This window comes from Microcaecilia unicolor, chromosome 11 (genome assembly GCF_901765095.1).
Source record: "Microcaecilia unicolor chromosome 11, aMicUni1.1, whole genome shotgun sequence".
NCBI classification, from domain to species: domain Eukaryota; kingdom Metazoa; phylum Chordata; class Amphibia; order Gymnophiona; family Siphonopidae; genus Microcaecilia; species Microcaecilia unicolor.
The window spans coordinates 207,527,282-207,548,497 of NC_044041.1; the positions used below are offsets into that span (position 1 = coordinate 207,527,282).

Below are 21,216 nucleotides of genomic sequence, written 5' to 3' on the forward strand. Positions count from 1 at the left end.
AGTAGACCACATTGATAACTTCCCCCCTTAGTGTGAAGAGTTTCAGTCTCTGGTAACCAGATATTGTGATGTCATAATGCCTCATTCCACCAATAAGAGCCAACCTCATCAGTGATGTCACAATGGTTTGATTGCCCTAGACTTGGCTCACTTTTATTACATACAGCAGTGATTTCCATTTCTAGGGACGTTTCTTTTTTCTTTAATTAAGGGGGGAAGTTATTGACATGGACTCCTGTTAAGATGTGTTTACTGGTAACCCCAGTTATTAGTAACTACGTCTAATTACATAAAATAGGACCTGTGGTGAAAGAACCCAGCTTGACAGTAGACCACATTGATAACTTCCCCCCTTAGTGTGAAGAGTTTCAGTCTCTGGTAACCAGATATTGTGATGTCATAATGCCTCATTCCACCAATAAGAGCCAACCTCATCAGTGATGTCACAATGGCTGGATTGTCCTAGATTTGGCTCACTTGTATTACATACAGCAGTGATTTCCATTTCTAGGGACATTTCTTTAAGGGAGGACGTTATCAGTGTGGGCTATTGTTAAGATGTGTGTTGTTTTACTGTTAATTCCAGTTATTAGTAACTAGGTCTCATTGCATAAAATGGTACATGTTAGTAGTAAAATAACCCATCTTAATGGCAGCCCAGGTTGATAACTACACCCCTTAGTGTAAAGAGTTTGGTAACCAGAGTTGATATTGTGATGTCATAATGCCTCATTCCACCAATAAAAGCCAACCTCATCAGTGATATCACAATGGCTTGGTTTTCCTATACTTTTATTACATATAGCAGTGATTTAGCCAGAGCTGATATTGTGATGTCATAATGCCTCATTCCACCAATAAGAGCCAACCTCATCAGTGATGTCACAATGGTTTGATTGCCCTAGACTTGGCTCACTTTTATTACATACAGCAGTGATTTCCATTTCTAGGGACATTTCTTTAAAGGAGGACGTTATCAGTGTGGGCTATTGTTAAGATGTGTTATTTTACTGTTAACCTCAGTTATTAGTTACTAGGTCTCACGGCATAAAATGGGACCTGTGCTAAAATAGTTTACAGTTTATTTAAAATGTGATACATTGCTATTAAGTGAATTGTCATTGTTGTTTACAAACAATATTTCTAAAAGCAGGAAATGAAATACATAATATAAAATAGCTACAAGAACAGTTTGTTGCCTGTCTCGGGTCTGACCTAGTCCATGCTGTTCTAGCCCAGTGGACTGTATTATAAGGAGTAAGAATCACTTTGCCTCCATGGATGTAAACGCATCCAAAAGATATGTCTTGAGACCTTTTTTGTACAGCTGATTCTATGTATCCATATGTAAAATATTTGGGAGTTGATTCCAGAGTGAAGGACCTACCACTCTAAAAAGAGAGTCCTGATATGACTATAGATGAATCATTCTAAAAGAGGGAACCACAATGTTAGTAGTAAAATAACGTCCTAAAGGAAGCCCTATGTTGAAGACAATATAATAATACGGGACTCCAAACTTTCCAGAACACTGCTCTTGAGGCCACTGAGGCTGATAAAGAGGAAACAGGAACCTGGGGGAGAGCTGGCCTTTGTTTTATTCAGCAGCTCTTTACTGCTTTTACTAGTGAGCAGCAATGTGGTTTACAAATAAAAATGAATATTAGTAATAGCAATAAAAAAAAATCACAAAACAAAAGGCACAGAGAGAAGTCATATGAAAAGAGACTGATCAGTGGGAAGCAGGAAGAGGGGGTCAGAGCCCTCCCAGAGCTACTGATGCAGCAAACCAGGGAATGAAGTAGGCTTGTAAACCTGTTTTAAATATGGGAAAGAAGGATACGACCCCATCTGAATGCAAGCAGCTGCAATCTATAATATCCCAGTTGCGGCTCAGAAGCTTATTTTCATTACAAGGAGCCCTCCAGAAAGTACAGAACTTTGTTTTAGCCTCCTTCCAGTTCCGAAGACGGTCTGCTGTCAGTACAAATTAATATCAATGTCTTAAGTGGAAATCATCCCCAGTTAGCGTTGGACCCAGCAGAACTCATTCCACAGTGCTGTTCCCAGACGAGTCATGCTGAGATGCACCAGAGGTGGCCGATGACAAATGACAAGCTTAAATGAGAGGAAAGAGGACTCGGCCAGATCCTGAATCATTGGGTAGTGAGGTGTTGAAAACCATCATTCGGATGGAAAATGTTACTGGTGCCAGATGTAGATAAAAAAGTATGCAAAGCTTTCCTCTTAAGCAATTCCGCCATCTCAGAAACCAGGAGTCTGGAAGCTGTGTCAAGTGTTTTTTAGTTACAGAGCTTGCTGGCACTTCTCCAGACTTGCTGGAAGACACAGAAAAACAGGTAACATAGTAGATGACGGCAGAAAAAGACCTGCACGGTCCATCCAGTCTGCCCAACAAGATAACTCGTATGTGCTACTTTTTGTGTATACCTTACCTTGATTTGTATCTGTCTTTTTCAGGGCACAGACCGTACATAAGTCTGCCTAGCACTATCCCCACCACCGAACAACGAACGTGATATTATATACTTGATTATGGTGGGTTTTTTTGGTTTTCTGGGACATAGACAATAGAAGTCCACCCGGGCCCCGGGCCTATCCTTATGTTCCAACTGCTGGACTTGCCGTCGATGTCCACTCCAGCCTATATGTTTTCTTATTTGTGGGTGGTAAAATCCAAGTATGGCTGAGCTCTCAGTTTCATTGCTACAAAAGTAGTTTTGAGAGTGAGATTTACACTGCATGTGGGCTCTTCATGACCCTGTGGCTGCAAATATGTTAGATTTTGTTCAGAATTTCAAGTTCAGTGAGAGGTTGTGTGATTGCTTCGGGAATATTAATATACTTACGCTTTCATGGAATACATTACAGGTAAAAAGAACAGCTGAAGGAACAAAACGAAAAAATCAGAAACTACAAGTATTCTATTGGTTCACAGAAGAAGGAAATTGTGTTACAGACACAAAAATAGTCCTGAAAGCAAAAACAATTTTGGGGACTGCAAAGAGTTTTATTTTATTTATTTATTTTACACATTTATAGGAGGATTCTAATTTAAAGTTAAAAGGCTCCAGCAGGCAGACATTTATTTGTTGAAATTAACTTACATTCTGCTTAGCCATGATTCAAAGTTATATGTGAAATGATCAAAAAGACAAGCATGCCGTAGACTTAAAAAAAAAAAAACCAAACTAGGACAGATCGGTCAGCAGCTAGACTGGCCAAAGGTAAAGAGACAGATACCTTAAGTAAAAGATGAGAAAACCTCAGTTAAAAAAAAAAAAAAAAAAACAACAAAGTCACAGGATAAGCTTGGGAATAGGATGCAAAAGTGAAACTTGGACTTCAGCAAAGCCATCAGAAGGCAATGGAGACATTTGCATTGTGGTGTTGGTGTAACAGAATTCTGAAGATTAGTGGACTGAGAACCAGGGAAATACTTTTAAAGCAAACAGAAGGAAATATTCTTCCCTCAACGAATAGTTAAGCTCTGGAACTCGTAGCCGGAGGATGTGGTAACACCATACTGGTAAAGAGAGGGTCAAATGTACACCAAACAAACAGAACAAGAAAAGCACAAAAGGGCCCTTCAGGTGCATGACAATGGGAATTCCTGTATTCAAAGGGCCCGATAAAGGACGTATTTCAGCAACAATCCGCCTGCCTCAGGAGTCACCTATATCCAACAATATGGAAATGCCACTAACACGACAAATGAATACTCCCAGTCTCAATTTGTGCATCCAGAAATACGTGAACTTGAAGTTAGTCTTAATCCTGCAGACGTGGAAAAGATGCTGAATTTAAAACCCACCAAACAGCAGTTACCACATCTGGATTTAAAAAAGGTTTGGACAAGTTCCTGGAGGAAGTGTCTATAGTCTGCTATTGAGATACACAAGGGAGAAGCCACTGTTCGCCCATGGAATGTTGCTACTATTTGGTTTTCTACCAGGTACTTGTGACCTGGATTGGCCACTGTTGGAAGCAGGATACTGGGCTAGATGGACCATTGGTCTGACCCAGTATTGCTATTATGTTTTTATGAAACCAGGGTTCAAATCCTACTGCTGCGCCTTGTGCATATTCAGGGACAGGGAAATATCTTCTGTTTGTGAATGTAATTCACCTTTGAACTACCAGTGAAAAGGTGTGAGCTAAATCCAAATAAGTAACTGACAGAACAGAAATGGACAAAATAAATAAGGAGACTTTATATAGACCATTACTACAATCAGAATTACCCTAGATGTGGAAACAAAACTTTTTACTGCCCCACGGAAACAGTAAAAAGCCTTCCTTGCCGTCCTCCTCCCTACCGGTCTGGCATCTTTCTTGTAATTTAATGTTCCTGCATATGCTGGATGTCGATTGGGGCGTCCCTGCTGCGGGGTCATCTAGAAGCAAAGAGATCTTGGATTCCCTACAGGAAGAATTGTCTCAGCAGTGGGTAACGGAATGGATGCCGGATGGAGCTATTCTGGACCTTGTAATTGCAAATGGAGAGAATGTTTCTGACGTCAAGGTGGGAGACCATTTGACATCTAGTAATCACCGAATGGTGTGGTTCAATATTAAGACAGGGGAGAGGGCTCATTCGAGATTGAAGGTCCTGGATTTCAAAAGAACTAACTTTGCTGAGAAGGGGGAATTTCTCAAAGAAGAGTTAGTAGGACGGGAACAGCTGAAGGAAGTAGAACAGCAATGGATAAGACTGAAAGGAGCTAAATTAAAGGCAACTAACCTTCATGTTAGAAAATTACATAAAAGTAAGAGGAAAAGAAGGCAGCTCTGGTTCTTGAACGTAGTAGCTGAAAAGATAAGGGAAAGGAGGTTAGCTTTCATACGTCATAAGACAACTCAGAGAGAAGAAGACAGGGAGAATACCTGGATAAGCTAAGAAGCTGGAAAAGCTGTCAGGAAAGCGAAACGGAAAATGGAGGAAAAGATAGCTAATACAGTAAAATTGGGGCATAAGACGTTTTTCAGGTATGTAAGTGACATGAGCAAGTTCCATAATAGCATTGTGAGGCTGAAAGCTGAAGGGGAGGAATATGTGGAAGATGATAAAGATAAAGCTGAACTGCTTAATTATTTCTGCTCTTTGTTCACAGATGAAAGGCCAGGGGAAGAACTGCAGAAAACAAATGCTAAACGGGATGGATGGATGGTAGACCAAAACCCGTTCACAGAGGACTGTGTTCGTGAGGAGCTAGCTAAACTAAAAGTAGACAAAGCGATGGGGTCTGATGGGATTCACCTGAGGGTGCTCAAGGAACTCGGAGATGTTCTGGTGGCTCCGCTGACTGACCTCTTCAGTTCTTCCTTAGACAAGAGTAGTCCCAGGGGACTGGAGAAGGGCAGATGTGGTCCCTTTGCACAAGGGTGGAAGTAAGGAGGAGGTTGGGAATTACAGACCAGTCAGGCTGACCTCGGTGGTGAGTAAACTAATGGAAACACTTCTAAAGCGGAAGATCGTGAGGTTTCTCAAATTGAATGGAATGCCGGACCCGAGGCAGCATTGCTTCACTAGAGGCAGACAAATCTGATTTTCTTCGACTGGGTGACCAAATGGTTGGACGTGGGAGGGGCGCTAGATGTGGTATGTTTGATTTCAGCCAAGCCTTTGACACAGTTGAGTGCCCTTGGTATGGGACCTAGAGCAGGGGCGTAGCTATGTGGGGGCATGGGCCCCCACAGATTTGGCCCTGGCCCCCCGCCACCAACCCTTTCGATCCACCCCCCCTCCTGCTGCCATCAGGTACCTTTGCTGGTGGGGGTTCCCAATCCCCGCCAGCCAAAGTCCTCTTCAGCGCCGGTCTCCGGCGCGTTGCTATGCTGATCTGGAAGGATTCTTCTGTTTCTGTGAGTCCTGACGTCTTGCACGTTCCTACGTAGGAAAATGCAGGACGTCAGGCAGGACTCACAGAAACAGAAGAATCCTTCCCGATCAGCAACGCGCCGGAGACCGGCGCTGAAGAGGACTTCGGCTGGCGGGGGTTGGGGACCCCCGCCAGCAAAGGTACCTGGTGGCGGGGGAGGGTTGGCAGCAGTGGGACAGGGGGGTCAGCGGTGCTGGGGGAGGGGCTAAAATGTGCCCCCTGACCTCGGGCTCTGGACCCCCCTCCCGCCGAAGTCTGGCCACATCCCTGACCTAGAGTAACTGATTGGGTTAAATAATGGTTGAATGGAAGGAGACAAAGAGTCATGGTAAATGGAGCTTGCTCTTAAGAAAAGGATGTTATCAGTGGAGTACTGCAGGGATCGGTCCTTGAGCCATCTCTTTTTAATGTCTTTGTGAGCAATATTACGGAAGGGCTGTCTGATAAAGTTTGTCTTTTTGCGGATGATACCAAACTCTGCAACAGGGTGGACATGAGGAAGGACCTAGTGAAGCTGGAGGAATGATCTGATATTTAGCAACTAAGATTTAATGCTAAAAAACGCAGGGTCAAGCACTTGAGTTACAAAACTCCGAGGGAACGGTACAATATAGGAGTTGAAGAGCTCAGTATGAAGGAAGAGAGGGACTTGGGAGTGATTGTATCTGATGACCTTAAAGCTTCCAAACAGGTAGAAAAAGCGACAGTCAAAGCCAGAAGGATGCTTGGGTGCATACAGGGATGGCCAGCAGGAAAGAAGAGGTGATAGTGCCCTTGTATAAGTCTCTGATGAGGCCCCATTTAGAGTACTGTGTGCAGTTCTGAAGACTGCACCTATGGAAAGATATAAACGGGATGGAGTCAGTCCAGAGGGCGGTTACACAATTGGTAAGCGGTGTTGAACACAAAACATAAAGGGACAGGCTTATGAACCTCAACATGTATATGCTGGGAGAGAGGAGATATGATAGAGACGTTTAAATATCTCAAGGACATTAATATATAGGAAGTGAGCGTTTTTCAACTGAAGGAAAACTCTTGGAATCTAAGAAAGGGTGGTGGAATTGCCTCCCGGTGGAAGTTGTGGAGTCGAGGACTGTGTCAGAATTTAAGAAAATGTGGAATCCCTTAGGAAAAGGGAAGAGTTAGTGCTTACAGAGGATGGTCAGACTGGATGGGCCATTTGGCCTTTCTCTGTGTTTGTATGGAACGGAGTCTGTGCCATTTTGACGCTTTTTTTCACTTAGTGGAGGAGAAGGGTACAGATAAGAGATTTTCCTGATGAATGGAGTTCCCAAGGAGGAGTGTAGGGAGAGATAAGAGTGGTGTGAAGCAGTGTCAGTGCTGAGTACTGAAGGAATGGCACAGAGGATCTTGAGCTGCAGGAAACCATAAGTAAAGTCGGAGATCAGGAAGGTAAGCCGTGCTGTAGCCGGGAAGTGCCCTGCTTCCCCAAGTCTGCCAGGCTCATAATAATCAGACCCGTCTGGGTGATGTCATCATGTCTGTGCTCTCCTGGGTTTTCTGGGTATGTGCAAGATCCTTTTTGCTGCTCCTTAGTCTGTTTCATCTGCTTCACTTTTCTCTGAATTTAATAACAGTAAATGCTGTTATTTGAGGCATCCTTGTAATGTGCAGATAGTGCTCACTGCAGAGGAGAAGTGGTGGCTTTCCCCAGGTCTACCTGGTTCATAATTGTTTATGAACTTTTCCTCTGGGGACGTCTCGGAATCCCATTTAAATCCAGGGGTATCGATCTAGTGTGGAGGAGTGGCCTAGTGGTTAGAGCACTGGTCTTGTAATGCAGAGGTGGCCAGTTCAAATCCCGCTGCTGCGCCTTGTGATCTTGGGCAAGTCACTTAACCCTCCATTGCCTCAGGTACAAACTTAGATTGTGAGCCCTCCTGGGACAGAGAAATATCCAGAGTACCTGAATGTAACTCACCTTGAGCTAATACTGAAAAAGGTGTGAGCAAAATCTAAATAAAATATATTACAAACAACAAGATAACTGCTTCTAGCAACCTGTGCATTGAAGCTGTTTACATTAAAAGTAGTTCTAGACAGTTAATGGGACATCCTAAGAGTTCCTCCCATTCCCACCCTTTATAAATGTGGAAAGCTGCTGAAACACACCAGTGCTGTGCTGGCTTCCTAGCTGTGGAGTTCACGGGGAGAGGAGGGTTTTATAAAACTGAAATTTGCAAATAATGTTACATAAACATTGCAGAAAAGAAAGGGGGGGGGGGGTTGACGGGGTATGGGCTGTGAGAAAGAGGGGGGGGGGTGGTATTTTTGGAAGAAGGGGAGAGCAAGAAAGGGAAGGGGCTCAAGATAGTTGGGCAGTGCGGAGGGGGGGGGGGGGGGGTTGACATGGCTATGGGTACCTGTGTGTTGAAGGGTTGGGGGTTGAGAGAGAGGGATAGAGAACTGGATCTACTACTACTACTATTTAGCATTTCAATAGCGCTGCACAAACATAGAAGAAAGACAGTCCCTGGGAAATGGGGAAAGGGAAAAAAGGGGTTCGAGCTAGTTGGGTAGATAGGGGGAATGGGTTTGAGATTGAGGAAGGAAAAAGCTATGGGAGAGGGTGTCATACCTAGGGACAGAGGAGCTTGGAAGTTATGTGGGCAGAATGTCCCCAAGAGTACTTGGAAATGCATAAAAATACCCCCCGGTTGCTGCTCCATAGGACGAGGAGACGAATGCGTTTAAAAGCCTGCGGGAGCGATGCTGTCTGTCCCCGGTTACGGCACAGACGGCTGCCTGTGGCTTGGGGGCTGGGCAGTGGGCGGGGAGGGCGTTGCTTTGTCCCCGCTGGCTGGGGAGCCGGAGCTGCGATTTCTTTTGTGCCGCCGCCGGGCGGAGGCCCCTCGGCCGCCGCCTCTTTGTTCGTCGCCGGGTTCCTGCCTCGAAAGCAGCGATCGCACTTTGAAACCTTTGCACCAGATCTGCGGGGTGTAGTTTTGGACGTTCGTGAAGCCCCCACCCCCACCCCGGTCCTCTTTGTTCCAGGCAGAAGTTGGTTTTTAAAGAGGCAGGAGGGGTAGAGCTCGGGCTCTTTGACGTGCAGCAGCCAGGAAAAGCTGCAAAAGCTTCGTGCAGAAAACTTAGCGACGGACAGAGCTGAACTTGCAAAATGAAAGCTGCCTCTGCAATCGAGGGAATCCTGTTCTGACAGTAAACAATGCCATTATGTGTGTTTCCAGCAGCACAGGAAGTTGCAGTGCTTTGCCCTGACTAACCAACTTCCTGTGTTTGAACCGCTGATGACAAGTTCATTTCAAATGAAAATAGTCCAGCTTTGGGAGCAGCTGCCCTGGGCAGGATCATGGCCTGGACTGCAGAGAGGAAGAGAACAAGTCTTGTCTGAGAGCCTCCTGAACACAAACGCTTGCAATTCAGAGAACTGCATTGGCATCTCACTTTTGGACAGGCTGCCAGTATCATCATGCTTCCATGCTTTTCACTGAGCGGAACATTGTTTTAAAAATCTTAACCATTTCCATCCTGTCATGTTTCAGTTTAGAGAATGGGATTAGTCATTTTAAAACCTTGGTGGACTTGTGTTTAATACTCGCTGTGGATTACAGAGTCACTGCTGAGAGACTGCCGCCGTCCTTATAACATGCTTTTCTCCCAGAGACAAAAGGCCTTTCTTGTATGTGGCTACAAGCTCAGGAGGGCTCCCTTCTCACCTTGAACACAGGCATCATGGGTAAGCCACTCAGCAGGCCTGACTGTTTACGGCAGAATCCCTCTTGTTTGGGGAAAGGCGATGAAGAGGATGGTTACATAGAGGATTGTTATGTTCCCCAGAGGTCAATATACGACACAATGAGAATAAATGAACAGATTGATCAGGGGTCAAAACCTTCAAAAAGTCCCATTGGAAGGACCGAAGGGAACACATTATCCAGCAACGGCACCATAGGCGCTTCAAACCTCTTTGAGTCCAAAGTTCCAGAAAGCAAAAAGCTGGATGAACGTGTCATATTTGATGCACTGAAACTCAGTAGCGATGCCCCCAAGTCTGCGCCAGTCCCTCCCAAAAGAAAGCCGAACCTGGAACGAAAGGAGAATATTAACAGAAGGTCCTGGAAGTTGTTCATGCCTCCAAATTTCCCAGACTTTGCAGAAAGGATTGGAGTCTCTCTAAATGAGATTTCAGAAGGTGGCGTTTCAAATCCATTGTTGCAAGAAAAGGGGGAATTAGGGCACCTGCTAGCAGCTGAGAGCAGTGGACACTCATGTCATGGGGAAGCACCAGCTGAAAATTGGGCTTTCAAACATGACTCAAAATCATTTCACATTCTAGAAATCCAGGAGGGAGTTAAGGTGGTGGGTGAAGATTTTGGGGACGAGTGTGATCCTTTGTTAGAATATGAAAACATACCTCATGTTAATCCAGGTTTTACGCAGCACCAGATACCCTCAAATTCAACATGGCCAGGAGCACTGAAGGATGTGATTAAGGGAAGCCTCTGTGAAACAACTGGAGAATCTGTGGAAGACTGCACAGTTGAGACTGTAAATCTGTCGCCCTGTTTAAGCGAGGTGCTGCTGAATGCAAGCAGAGAAATTCTCATCCCCAATCTGAGAGAAAAAACACAGTCCGAGTTAAAGTTTGAGGAGGACGAGAGGAGGATAATGATGGAGGCTGAGCAGGTCTGGGAGGCAGAGATGCTGTCAGGTAGGACAGATGAGCAGAGGGACACTTGCTTGTCTGGTGTCTCTGAAGAAAGAACGGAGCTGACTGGTACAGAAGTGACAGATAAAGCAGAGCATCCTGCTCTTATCCTGGACACATCTAACCACCTTAGGAGTCTTCAGACGTCACACAGTGAAGAGAACTTAGAACACACTGAACTCCACAGGAGAAGCACAGGTTTTGGTACACAGGAAATGCAGCGTCATTATGGTAGTAACACTGTTGACCTCATGCCTGGTTCAGAGCAGCTTTGTGGCTTTAAAGAGGGGGATTCAGACACAGATTCTGATCATGTGTTTCTGGAGTTAGAAAAACAGTGTTTAAATGAAGATGGTCAAGAAACAGCTCCACCTGAGCCAGAGGTGCAGACTTTTCAGTTTGATTCAAAAGAGGTTCAACTCCAGAATGAGACTCAGAAATCCCTGTCAGTCTGTGACTTACTAGACTTCAGTGCAGAATCTGAAAAAGGAGCAGCTCCTGCAGGAGTGAGTCGATCTGATATGGAAGATCTTGACATTGGGAACTGTCTTCAGCAGGGGAATCCCATGAAATCTACACTTGGAACCATAGAACGTTCTGAAGAAGAATCGTCTTTCAGCTGTAATGTCCTGATGGACAACGTAGTCTGTTCAACAGCTCAGCCCGACAGTGCAGAAGAAAAAGAGAAAGAAGTGCAGGTGTCAGATTCAAATCTAATTTCTTTTGCAATACTATCTGATTCCAGTGGGCCTGTTGCTGGCCAGCTACATACAGCCGAAGTCTCCTCTTCTGATTCTGGTGAGTCCAGAATAAGCATCAATGATGTTTATCCTTCACCTGATCACTGCAGTACAACACAGCATTCATGTGTCCTCACAAATCCTAAAGTGCAAGATGTCCAGGAGAAGAATGGAAGTCATCCTGGAGATGGATACTTCTCTAAGATGACTACTGAGCCATTGGCCGAAGTTGATGAATTGTCAAATGTAGTGTTTTCTGAGTTAGAGTCCATATTCACAGATTTGAATTTCCAAAAAGACCAAGAAATGAAATTCCAAAGGGATGATGCATGTACTGTAAATCAGGAGCCTTGCGCTGGAGCTGTCTTGCACTGCAGTCACTTCTCTGACCTGCTTCTTGTGAGTAATATGGAAATAATGCAGTGTGGGGGGGATTGGAAAGTAAAAGATAAGGGTTCTTCGTGTCCTGGCTCTCCTGCGGGAGAAGTGAATCAGAGTGGCAGTCTAAAGGATGTAAACATCGCTGGTACTGTCTGTGATATAGAACCTGATGTCACTGTAGCAGACGATTTCTTACAAGCAGGTGATTTGGATATTCTGTTTGAAATAACAAAATGGAAAATTGGTGAATCAGTTTGTGGCAATGAAAAGGAAACCGATTTGTATGAGACAGGAGAGTCTCCCTCTACGACAGAGGGTCATTCCGTAATGCTCAGTACAGAAAAGCCTCATGTTAAGGAACTTGGTGCAGATGTGCTTCCTTGCCTGGGATATCCCGCTTTTGAGAATAGTTCTACAGAAAGCCTGCTTTCCATCAGCACAGAGCTTTCTTGCATGCTACACGCGGCATCTCTGAACTGTCTTGTAGAAGAGCTTACTGATGGAGTGACCAGTAGACAAGATCCAGCGGGATCAAGCATGAGTGAAAGTGCCGCCCCTAGCACAGAAAACGCTATTGCTTTAAGTACAGAAGGTCCATCTACCTCCGAAGGTTCTCCTGCAGAATCGCATTTCATAGAAAGAGTAACTGATGCAAAAGAACTTTACTGCTCTCTGTTTGTCACAACACATCCTGTCACCGTGGCCCCTGTTACAGAAGTTCCTCTGGTCACAGAAACGTCTTCTGGTGCAGCCACAGCAAGTAGCAAAAGACAGACTCCAACAGCTGCGGACAATGCACAAGAGGAGGCTCTGCCTCCCATCACTGCACACAGTGTGACTTTGGCAACTTTTCTAGTACCCAGTGGCGACCCACCGTATGCCAGGGGTCTTGTAATGCCTGGTGCGGACTGTCTTTCCATCCTACCACCTCTGTTAGTGTTTGACATAGACTGTCCTGCCCCGAGAACACCTAATGCTGAGGAGGTTCTACATGGATTAGTTCCAGATGTTCAGGTATTTCTTACACTTTATGCTTTCTGGTGGAAGGAGATACGACTCTTATCACTTTACACGACTTTATAAAAGTGTCTAGAAAAAGAAAAGTCAAACGTCTGTGAATTTCAGATTTTGAATGTCCTTTGTTTTCATTCGCTTTAATACCGCTTTTCCATTTCTCCTCGTGAAAGGTTCTTGGATATGATGGAATCTAGCTGCTGATTAGTGGACAGTCTATTTACCCTGCAGTTGATTCTAGATTATCATTCAGTCTGCTTGGTGCTGTGAAACCAACTAAGTGGTACATTTATCCATGGCATTTTAAGGTTTGTTAAAAGCAAAACGGAACAAAATTCAGCTTGAAAAAATGGAGGAAGCACAGTTTACACCTTTGCTCATTTTCTAAATAAATACTTTTTGCATGTCCTCTTTGGCCCTTAGTGTAAGAGTGCCAGGTTTATAGTGGTAAATTTGGATTTTATCCATGTTCTGGGAAGGAGAACTTGGCAGCAGGGAGAGAGGGTCTCAGGGGTCATGTTCATTAATCGTTATCGATTGTTTTATCCTTTAAATGGAAACTGAATCAGTGGAGGGTCCTGGGGAGAAGAAATGGTGTGTCCTTCCTTGGGTCTCCATGTTCCAGACACATTTTAAGATGATTTCTCAGATCCCTTTTCTTAGAAACGAGGATTAGTTGTACAACGGGCAGTAGGTACCAGACAGACTTCTATGGTCTCTGTCCCATATATAGCAAAGAGAATTTAGGATGGGCTGGGGAGGGCATCAGTGGCAACTTCAGCAGTTGAAATATGAGGAGAGTGCCAGGCAGACTTCTACAGTCTGTGTGCCGTATATGAGAAGACGGATCGGGATAGGCTGGAATGGGCTGTCACTGCAACTCCAGTAGTTGATATGTGAGGACAGGCCGGGTGGACTTCTATGGTCTATGTGCCAGAAATGACAAGAAGGACCAGGATCAAGTATTTTATACCACATTCATTGTTGGTTTAACCATGAATTGATAATGAGTGTGAATGTTGGGCAGACTAGATGGACTGTTCAGGTCTTTATCTGCCATCATCTGCTATGTTACTTTGTGTAAGTTGAGGCCCCTAACTTAAGTGTCTGCTATTGAAAATCAGTACAAAGCACCTAACCTTTTCTTTCTGTCCTGACTTCAGCCCCACAGAGGCATATTTTCAAAGCACTTAGCCTTCCAAAGTTCCATAGAAACCTATGGAACTTTGGAAGACTAAGTGCTTTGAAAATATGCCTCATAGTGTCCTAAAATTGAAATACTGTGCCCTATTAGGTACCTAAACCCTTTGCTTAGAACATCTGCTGGCTCAGCCTGGTATCTTTGTCCTGCTGAAGGTGCCTGGGTCAATCCCTGGATCAGCTGAGACTGGGGGTGCTTAGGGAGGGCAGGACTTATAGCCCGGGGGAGGGGTGCCTTTTGCATAAGAGTGACACCTAGTGACCACTTGAAGAACACTAAAAGAGGCTTCTTGCATGGCCCCAGCCCGTGATTTTCACCATGTTGGGGTACAGAGAGGAAAGCTCAGGTAGCCGCATATGTCGTCTTGTGGTACCAGATCCCAGTTTAATTCTGAACTAGAATTATAAGAAAGCAAAAGGAAACTGCCAGGTTCAACCCCCCCCCCCCCCCCACAAAGTGTTGCCACCTTTTCATTCTCCGCATGTTTAGATTTTCTGCCATGTGAAATTGTTGGTAAAGTTCAGTAATGCTCAGTGAAGCTAGATGTAGTCATTTGACTAATCAGTAACATATGATACAGTCTTCCATGCAGTAGCAGCAATGTTGGGACACAGTTTTGGGGGAAGGTTGCTCCTGTGAGGTAATTACACACCCCCTTTCATTACAGAACGTGTTTGTAATGTGCCTGTGCTGTTCTTGAGAGAGCTGTAAATAATTCCTGGCTCCTTTGGGTACCAGAATTAGTTGACTGGCTTAAGGAAGCCGAGATCAAGGTAAAAATCCTGAGTCAGGCAAAATGTCAAATGCAGAACTGGGAAAAGAAATTGTAAACCGAGAGGCCATAGAAGGAAGATTGAATAAGGCAAAATCAGGCATAACATCAGTAAATATTTCTTTGCAGAAAGCGTAGTGGGTTTGTGGAGTGGCTTCCTGGCCATGGGAGTGAGGATGTGAGAAAAAAGCTGGGTCAATCACAGAGGATCCTTAGAAGGAAATGAAGGAAAAGCCAGAGATGAACTTGTCTGTGACAATGTGCCTGGCAGTAAATTGGACGAAGGCTAGCTGGGCCTCTGAATCCTGTCTTTCCATGTGTGTTTGTGAATCCTACAGAAGAGGACTTGGTGTGGAATTATAGGTATAATTGCAGTTTTCACAGACGGTAATGGGGAGGAAAATCCATCCACGAGTTTCATGGGATGCTTTGGAATGAGTCCTTCCATCTATGTTACCCTCATTTCATGGTTATATCAATGTTGTCTGTTCATTCTGCAGTGTATTTCACCAATGTTACGTTTCATGTAAAGGATAAAGCTGCCATAACTGTTGGCCTGATACTTTGGATCAGAGTGTAAGAAATACAGTGCTAGGATTTGAACTCTTCACTTTCTGATATCTAGAGGCATATTTTCAAAGCACTTAGCCTTCCAAAGTTCCATAGAAACCTATGTAACTTTGGAAGGCTAAGTGCTTTGAAAATATGCCTCCTAGTATCCACATGTATTTATTTATTAGGATTTATTTACTGCCTTTTTGAAGGAATTCACTCAAGTCAGTGTACAGCAAGAATAAGTCAAACATAAGCAATAGACAATTACAGCAGTAAAAATATTCAAACATTACATAGTATAGCACAGTATGCTACATCACAATGCCAACACAATACACAATGAAACATTTTAATAGACTGCATAGGCTGTAAGAAAAGATGGAACATACAGAAAGATAAGATAGAGTAACAGGAGTAAGAAAATAAGAGAGTTGCAAATGAGGTCAGAAAGATGCTTGAATATTAGCTAGGGTAGGAGTGGATAAACATGTCCTGATTTACTATGTGCAGGCCAGTGTCATTTACTTCCGTTAAAGATCTGGTTGAAGAGCCAAGCTTTCACCTTCTTCCTGAAGTAGAGATAGTCTTGTGATAGCGAAGCCTTTCAGGGAGTGCATTCCAGAGCGTGGGGGCTACTCTGGAGAAGTCCTGCTTGTGGGTATCACATTGTGGGATGTCCTGTGGAGAGGGTGTGGTTAGGGAAACTCCTTGGGGGGACCTTAGTGACCTTGGATTTGTGTAGAGGGAGATCCTGTTCTTCAAGTTCTCTGGGCCATTTCCTTTAAGGGCCTTGAAGGTCAAATGGAGTTGTAAATTTGGCTCTGTATTGTACTGGTAGCCAGTGAAGTTTATGCAAAAATTGTGTGATGCGGTCACGTCACTTAAAACCTTCCATTAGTCTTGCTGCAGCATTCTGACTCAGTTGGAGCTGGTGCAAACCCTTTGTAATCAGACCAATGTAGAGTGCATTACAGTAATCCAGTCTTGATGCTATCCTGGCATGCACAGCTGAGACAAGGCTTGCCTTCTCAATGTAAGGAGACAGGCAGCATGGTTGTCGCATGTGATAGAAGCTGCTCTTGAAGGTTGCTTGGATTTGGGGATCAGAGTAACTGTTGAATCGAGCTGTATTCCAGGGTGCCTGACTTGTGATTTGAGGGGGAGTTCATATTTCCCAAAAGAGATTTTGATGTCGGGTATGTCCCCACTTGTGTTAGGGACCCATTGAAGCTCGCTTTTACTTGGGGTCATGCACAGTTTGTTGTATTTATCCCATTCTTGAATTGAGGTGAGATAGGTGGGATACAAATGCAATAAATAAATAGGTAGATAGTATATTAAGGGCTGTGGGTAAGTCAAGTTCAATGGGTATGAGTAGCTGCATGTCATCTGCATAGATGTAGAACCGAGTGTCCATTGACCAAATCAGGTTGGCTAGTGGCTTGATATTGAGCAGAATGGATGACAGTATCGATCCTTGTGGAATCCACAGGTCAGTGCCCATGATAGTGATGAGGTGCTGCCAAAACATTATGGATTGTTGCCAGTCTGATAGATAGGATCTGACTGTTCCACTGATAACTGTTTCTGCCAGTCGTGCTAGCATAATATCGTGAATCCACAGTGTCAAAAACTGCTGAGAAATCTAGCAGTACTAACACCGAGGCAAATCCCCTGTCTCGGTTTCAGTGAAGATCATCTGTTTCTGTTCCGTAACCGGGTCAAAATCCAGATTGACATGGATCTAGCCAGTTTCGTCTAGCCAATCTAATGAGGGAAAGGGAAATGGGACTTGATATACCGCCTTTCTGAGGTTTTTGCAACTACATTCAAAGCGGTTTACATATATTCAGGTACTTATTTTGTACCAGGGGCAATGGAGGGTTAAGTGACTTGCCCAGAGTCACAAGGAGCTGTTTGTTCTATAAGTTTTCCTAAAAATGGAATGTTGGATACTGGCCGGTAATTTTCAAGTTTGTCCTGGTCAAGGTTCTTCTTCTTTAGCAAAGGTCGCACCACTGCCCTTTTGTTTTTCACAGGCTGAAGGTCAGGACTCCAGCCCTAGGCTCTGTACTTTTTGCCCTTTTGCATACAGTACATCAGTCAGAGATGGGCCTTTTCAGTGTTTGGGTTCAACATTTTTTTTCACAGCTTCTTATAGTACGAGTGAAAAAGTTACCTTAGGATAGAAATACCGCAGTCTCGGCTCCTAGTGTAGCTTTAACGTTTACAAACGTTTTCATAGAATTGTTAGCTGCGTAGCCTGCCAGGCCTAACAGGAAATGTAGGAGAGGCTGGAACAGGGACTGTTGTTGACCTGCTCTCCCTGGTTAGAGCTATCTAGATGTGATCCCCCTCCCAAGCACAGTGGTCTGTGGGGAATATAAAGGTGTGTGCATTGACAGAATTTGACTGTCTGTAATTCCACAGCATGCTTTCCCTTGTCCACAGGTTTCCTCTTTGGAGCACATTCTTGCTGAGTGGGTTCTCTTGCTTTTCCCTCCTGCTTCCTTTCACTTCACTATTCACAAGGCACCCAGCTTACATCACATCAGCCAAGGAGGGAAGCCTGCCAGAATGAGCCAATTTGAGACCTAGAGATGTGTGCTGTTTCTACCATTCAACTTGTAGACTCTTTTAAATATTTAGAAGGCCTTATTGACCTTCATATTTCATCAGTGGTCAAGTGCTGTTTTTATGCCTTTTTCAGTGTCCCGTTCAGAGCTTTTTGGATAAACATGATCACCAGGCTGTGCCTGTGTTGCGTCCTGCTTGTATTAATCCAGATACACCATCAACTGGCTAACTCTTATGCACATGTAAACTTTCTAAAACAATCTAAATTTCAAGTTTCAATTCAGTTTTATATACTGCCTCTTAGTAGAACTTTTGAAGCAGTTTACAAAATAATAAATGTATTGAAAAAAAGAAAATAATTACTTATAGGACAGGAGAAGAGAAAAGAAGAAAACTTTACTCCCATAGAGCATAGCTGTGGGATGGAACAAACGACTGACTTCAGCCACAGGGCTCTTTAAATAAATAAGCCTTTAGGCCAGTCTTAAGCTTTGCAAAGGAAGCCTCCAGATGGCTTTCCAAAAGGAAGGGCCGGCCATTCATACTAAAAATGTGACTCTGAACAGAGGCATAACGTATCTGGTGAAGAGATGGCACCGCCAACTGGCCAATTTGAAGTGTTGGAGAGCCGTATGGGACCAAGAAGCAGAATCCCAAAGGGTAGCAAGATTCTATTCTACCAATCCCAGGGATAAGTGGTGGCTTTCCCTATGTCTACCTTAATAGTAGATTAGTAAAGCAAGGCTTCTGTTAAATCTGTTATCTCTAACCCATTAATCCATGTCTATCCATATTTTGAGTAATTTTATTTTTCAGAATGGGCTGTAACATTTTGCCTGGCACGAACATCAGGTTCACTAGTCTATGGTTTCTTAGAGTCTTGGAGCCATTTTTATATATTGGCCACTCTCTAATCCCAGAGTAACATAGCTGATTTTAATGATAGGTTATAGATTGCTACTAATAGGTCAGTAATTTCATTTCTGATTTCTTGCAGAACTCAAGGATATAAACCATCAGGTACAGGTGATTTACCATTCTTTAGTTTGTCAGTTTGCTGTATTATATATTCTAGGTTCACTGTGAAATTGCTTCAGTTTCTCTGAATTATTACAATCAAAGACTGTTATCAATATGGGTATCTCCCTAACATACTTCTTAATAAAGACCCAAGCAGATAATTCATGTAGTTTTTCTGCTATTGCCTTATCCTCCCCGAGTGTCCTTATTATGCATTGGTCATCTAATGGTCCAATCGACCCTCACAGGCTTCCTGCTTTTAATGGGAACCCTATTTTGTAGGATTTTCATGGTTTAGCTGAAATAATATATTAAACTGTGAAAAACTTCTGGTTGTACTCGTATCTCATATAGCTAAACCCAGAGAGACTGAATGGTTTTAGTGGCTTAGACATAGATGTCTAAGCCACTAAAATATTTATTTATTTATTTAGATTTTGCTCCCACCTTTTTCAGTAGTAGCTCAAGGTGAGTTACATTCAGGTACTCTGGATATTTCTCTGTCCCAGGAGGGCTCACAATCTAAGTTTGTACCTGAGGCAATGGAGGGTTAAGTGACTTGCCCACAATCACAAGGAGCAGCAGTGGGATTTGAACTGGCCACCTCTGGATGTCAAGACTGGTGCTCTAACCACTAGGCCACTCCTCCACTTGTACCTTGCCAAAGGAAAAATATTCTTGGATTGGCAGGTAATAAGTTTTCATAAACAAATATTGGGAGGGGGATGAACAAAAGTGTAAACTATCTTAAAAACAACCAGCTAATAGCAGAACTCTGATCCGCAGCCACAAACAGGGCTGGGTCTGCCAATACTCAGGGTCTCTGTAAAGTACAGGCAGCTTATCTGCTGTACAGTAACTTACTCCCCTACCTTTCGATCTGGCTTGTGGGGGTCCATCAGCATCAGGGCTTTACCCTGCCGCACCAGCATAATCTGGGAATCTCCCAGCCAGACCCCAATTAGAGCTGAGACACCAGTAGTACCACTGCTCAGCCTCTATAGAGCGGAAGGACAGCCTGAGTAGATCGGTATTCACTCTTCATGGGGACAAAAACATGTAAGAGGACAATGGACACATCCTCTGAGAGGCTGCGTTCCGATAGGAGGCACCATGGATATGTCCCTTGAAGGCCATGCCTTGATGTGAGCATAAGATGCATGCTAAAAAGATACGTACTGACATAAGAGATGTTCTTTGAGCATCTAGTCCCTGGGGTTGTAGCAGGAGTTGCTGATCCACTCCCTAGCTGAGATTATATTTGTGCGTCTTTCTGACTTCACATGCAACTTTCTTTAAATTAGTCCCCTTATTTTCTAACTTTTGTTGATCTGTCTTTCTGCCTTTGCTTATACCCTATGCTGCCCTATTTCACTGGAAGTAATGCCTCTGTATTGCTCCATAGTACAACCTCGCCTTGAGTACTGCATTCAGTTCTGGTTGCTGCTTCTCAAAAAAGATATAGTGGAATTAGAAAAGGTTCAAAAAAGAGCAACCAAAATGATAAAGGGGATGGAACTCCTCCAATATGAGGAAAGGCTAAAGAGGTTAGGGCTCTTCAGCTTGGAAAAGAGACGGTTGAGGGGGGGATGTGATTGAGGTCTACAAAATCCTGAGTGGTGTACAACTAGTAGAAGTGAATTGATTTTTCACTCTTTCAAAAAGTACAAAGACTAGGGGACACTCAAGAAAGTTGCATGAAAGTACTTTTAAAAGAAATGGGAGGAATATTTTTTCACTCGTCAAATAGTTAAGCTCTGGAGCTCGTTGCCGGAGGATGTAGCAACAGCGGTTAGCATATCTGAGTTTAAAAAAGGTTTGGACAAGTTCCTGGAAGGAGTGTCCATAGTCTGTTATTGAGATGGACATTGGGGAAGCCACTCTTTGCCCTGGAATTGGGTTTCTGCCAGGTACTTGTGACCTGGATTGGCTACTGTTCTTAGTATACTTTGCCATACTACGTATTGTTGTTTGAATATTTTTACTGCTGTAGCTTTCTATTGCCTGTGCTTGACTTGTTCTTGCTGTGCACCACTGTGGGTGAAGTTCTTCTAAAAGTCAGTAAATACCTAATAAATAAAATTGATCTGTAGTTCTTCTCCATAATGGGTTTAGCTATAGCAGATTTTGCCTCCACTATAATAATTTCTGTGATTCCTTCTCCATTGTGGTCTATCCCCCAGGTCACAGAGCCAGTCCAGGTTTCAGGGGTGTCAGGGGTTGATTGATGAGGGGGAGGTTGGAGGGAGATGGAGGAAGAGAGAGAGGCTTCTTTGGAGTCTGAGGTGTGAGGGTTGGGTTTTGTTTTGTTTTTTCACTTGATGGATCAGCCGTGGGTATATTTTTGAGCCATGCAGAAG

The 21,216-nt window shown here is 43.8% G+C and overlaps 1 protein-coding gene and 1 long non-coding RNA gene across 2 annotated transcripts in view; both read left to right on the forward strand.

The window, feature by feature from the left end:
- The window catches only part of MACF1 (microtubule actin crosslinking factor 1), a 303,837-nt gene that overhangs the window by 186,381 nt on the left and 96,240 nt on the right, over positions 1–21,216 (forward strand).
- On the forward strand, positions 3,855–20,754 carry LOC115479398. The gene is made up of 3 exons (XR_003943686.1): positions 3,855–3,892; positions 15,089–15,091; positions 20,706–20,754. It is a non-coding gene; the product is annotated as an uncharacterized LOC115479398 (long non-coding RNA).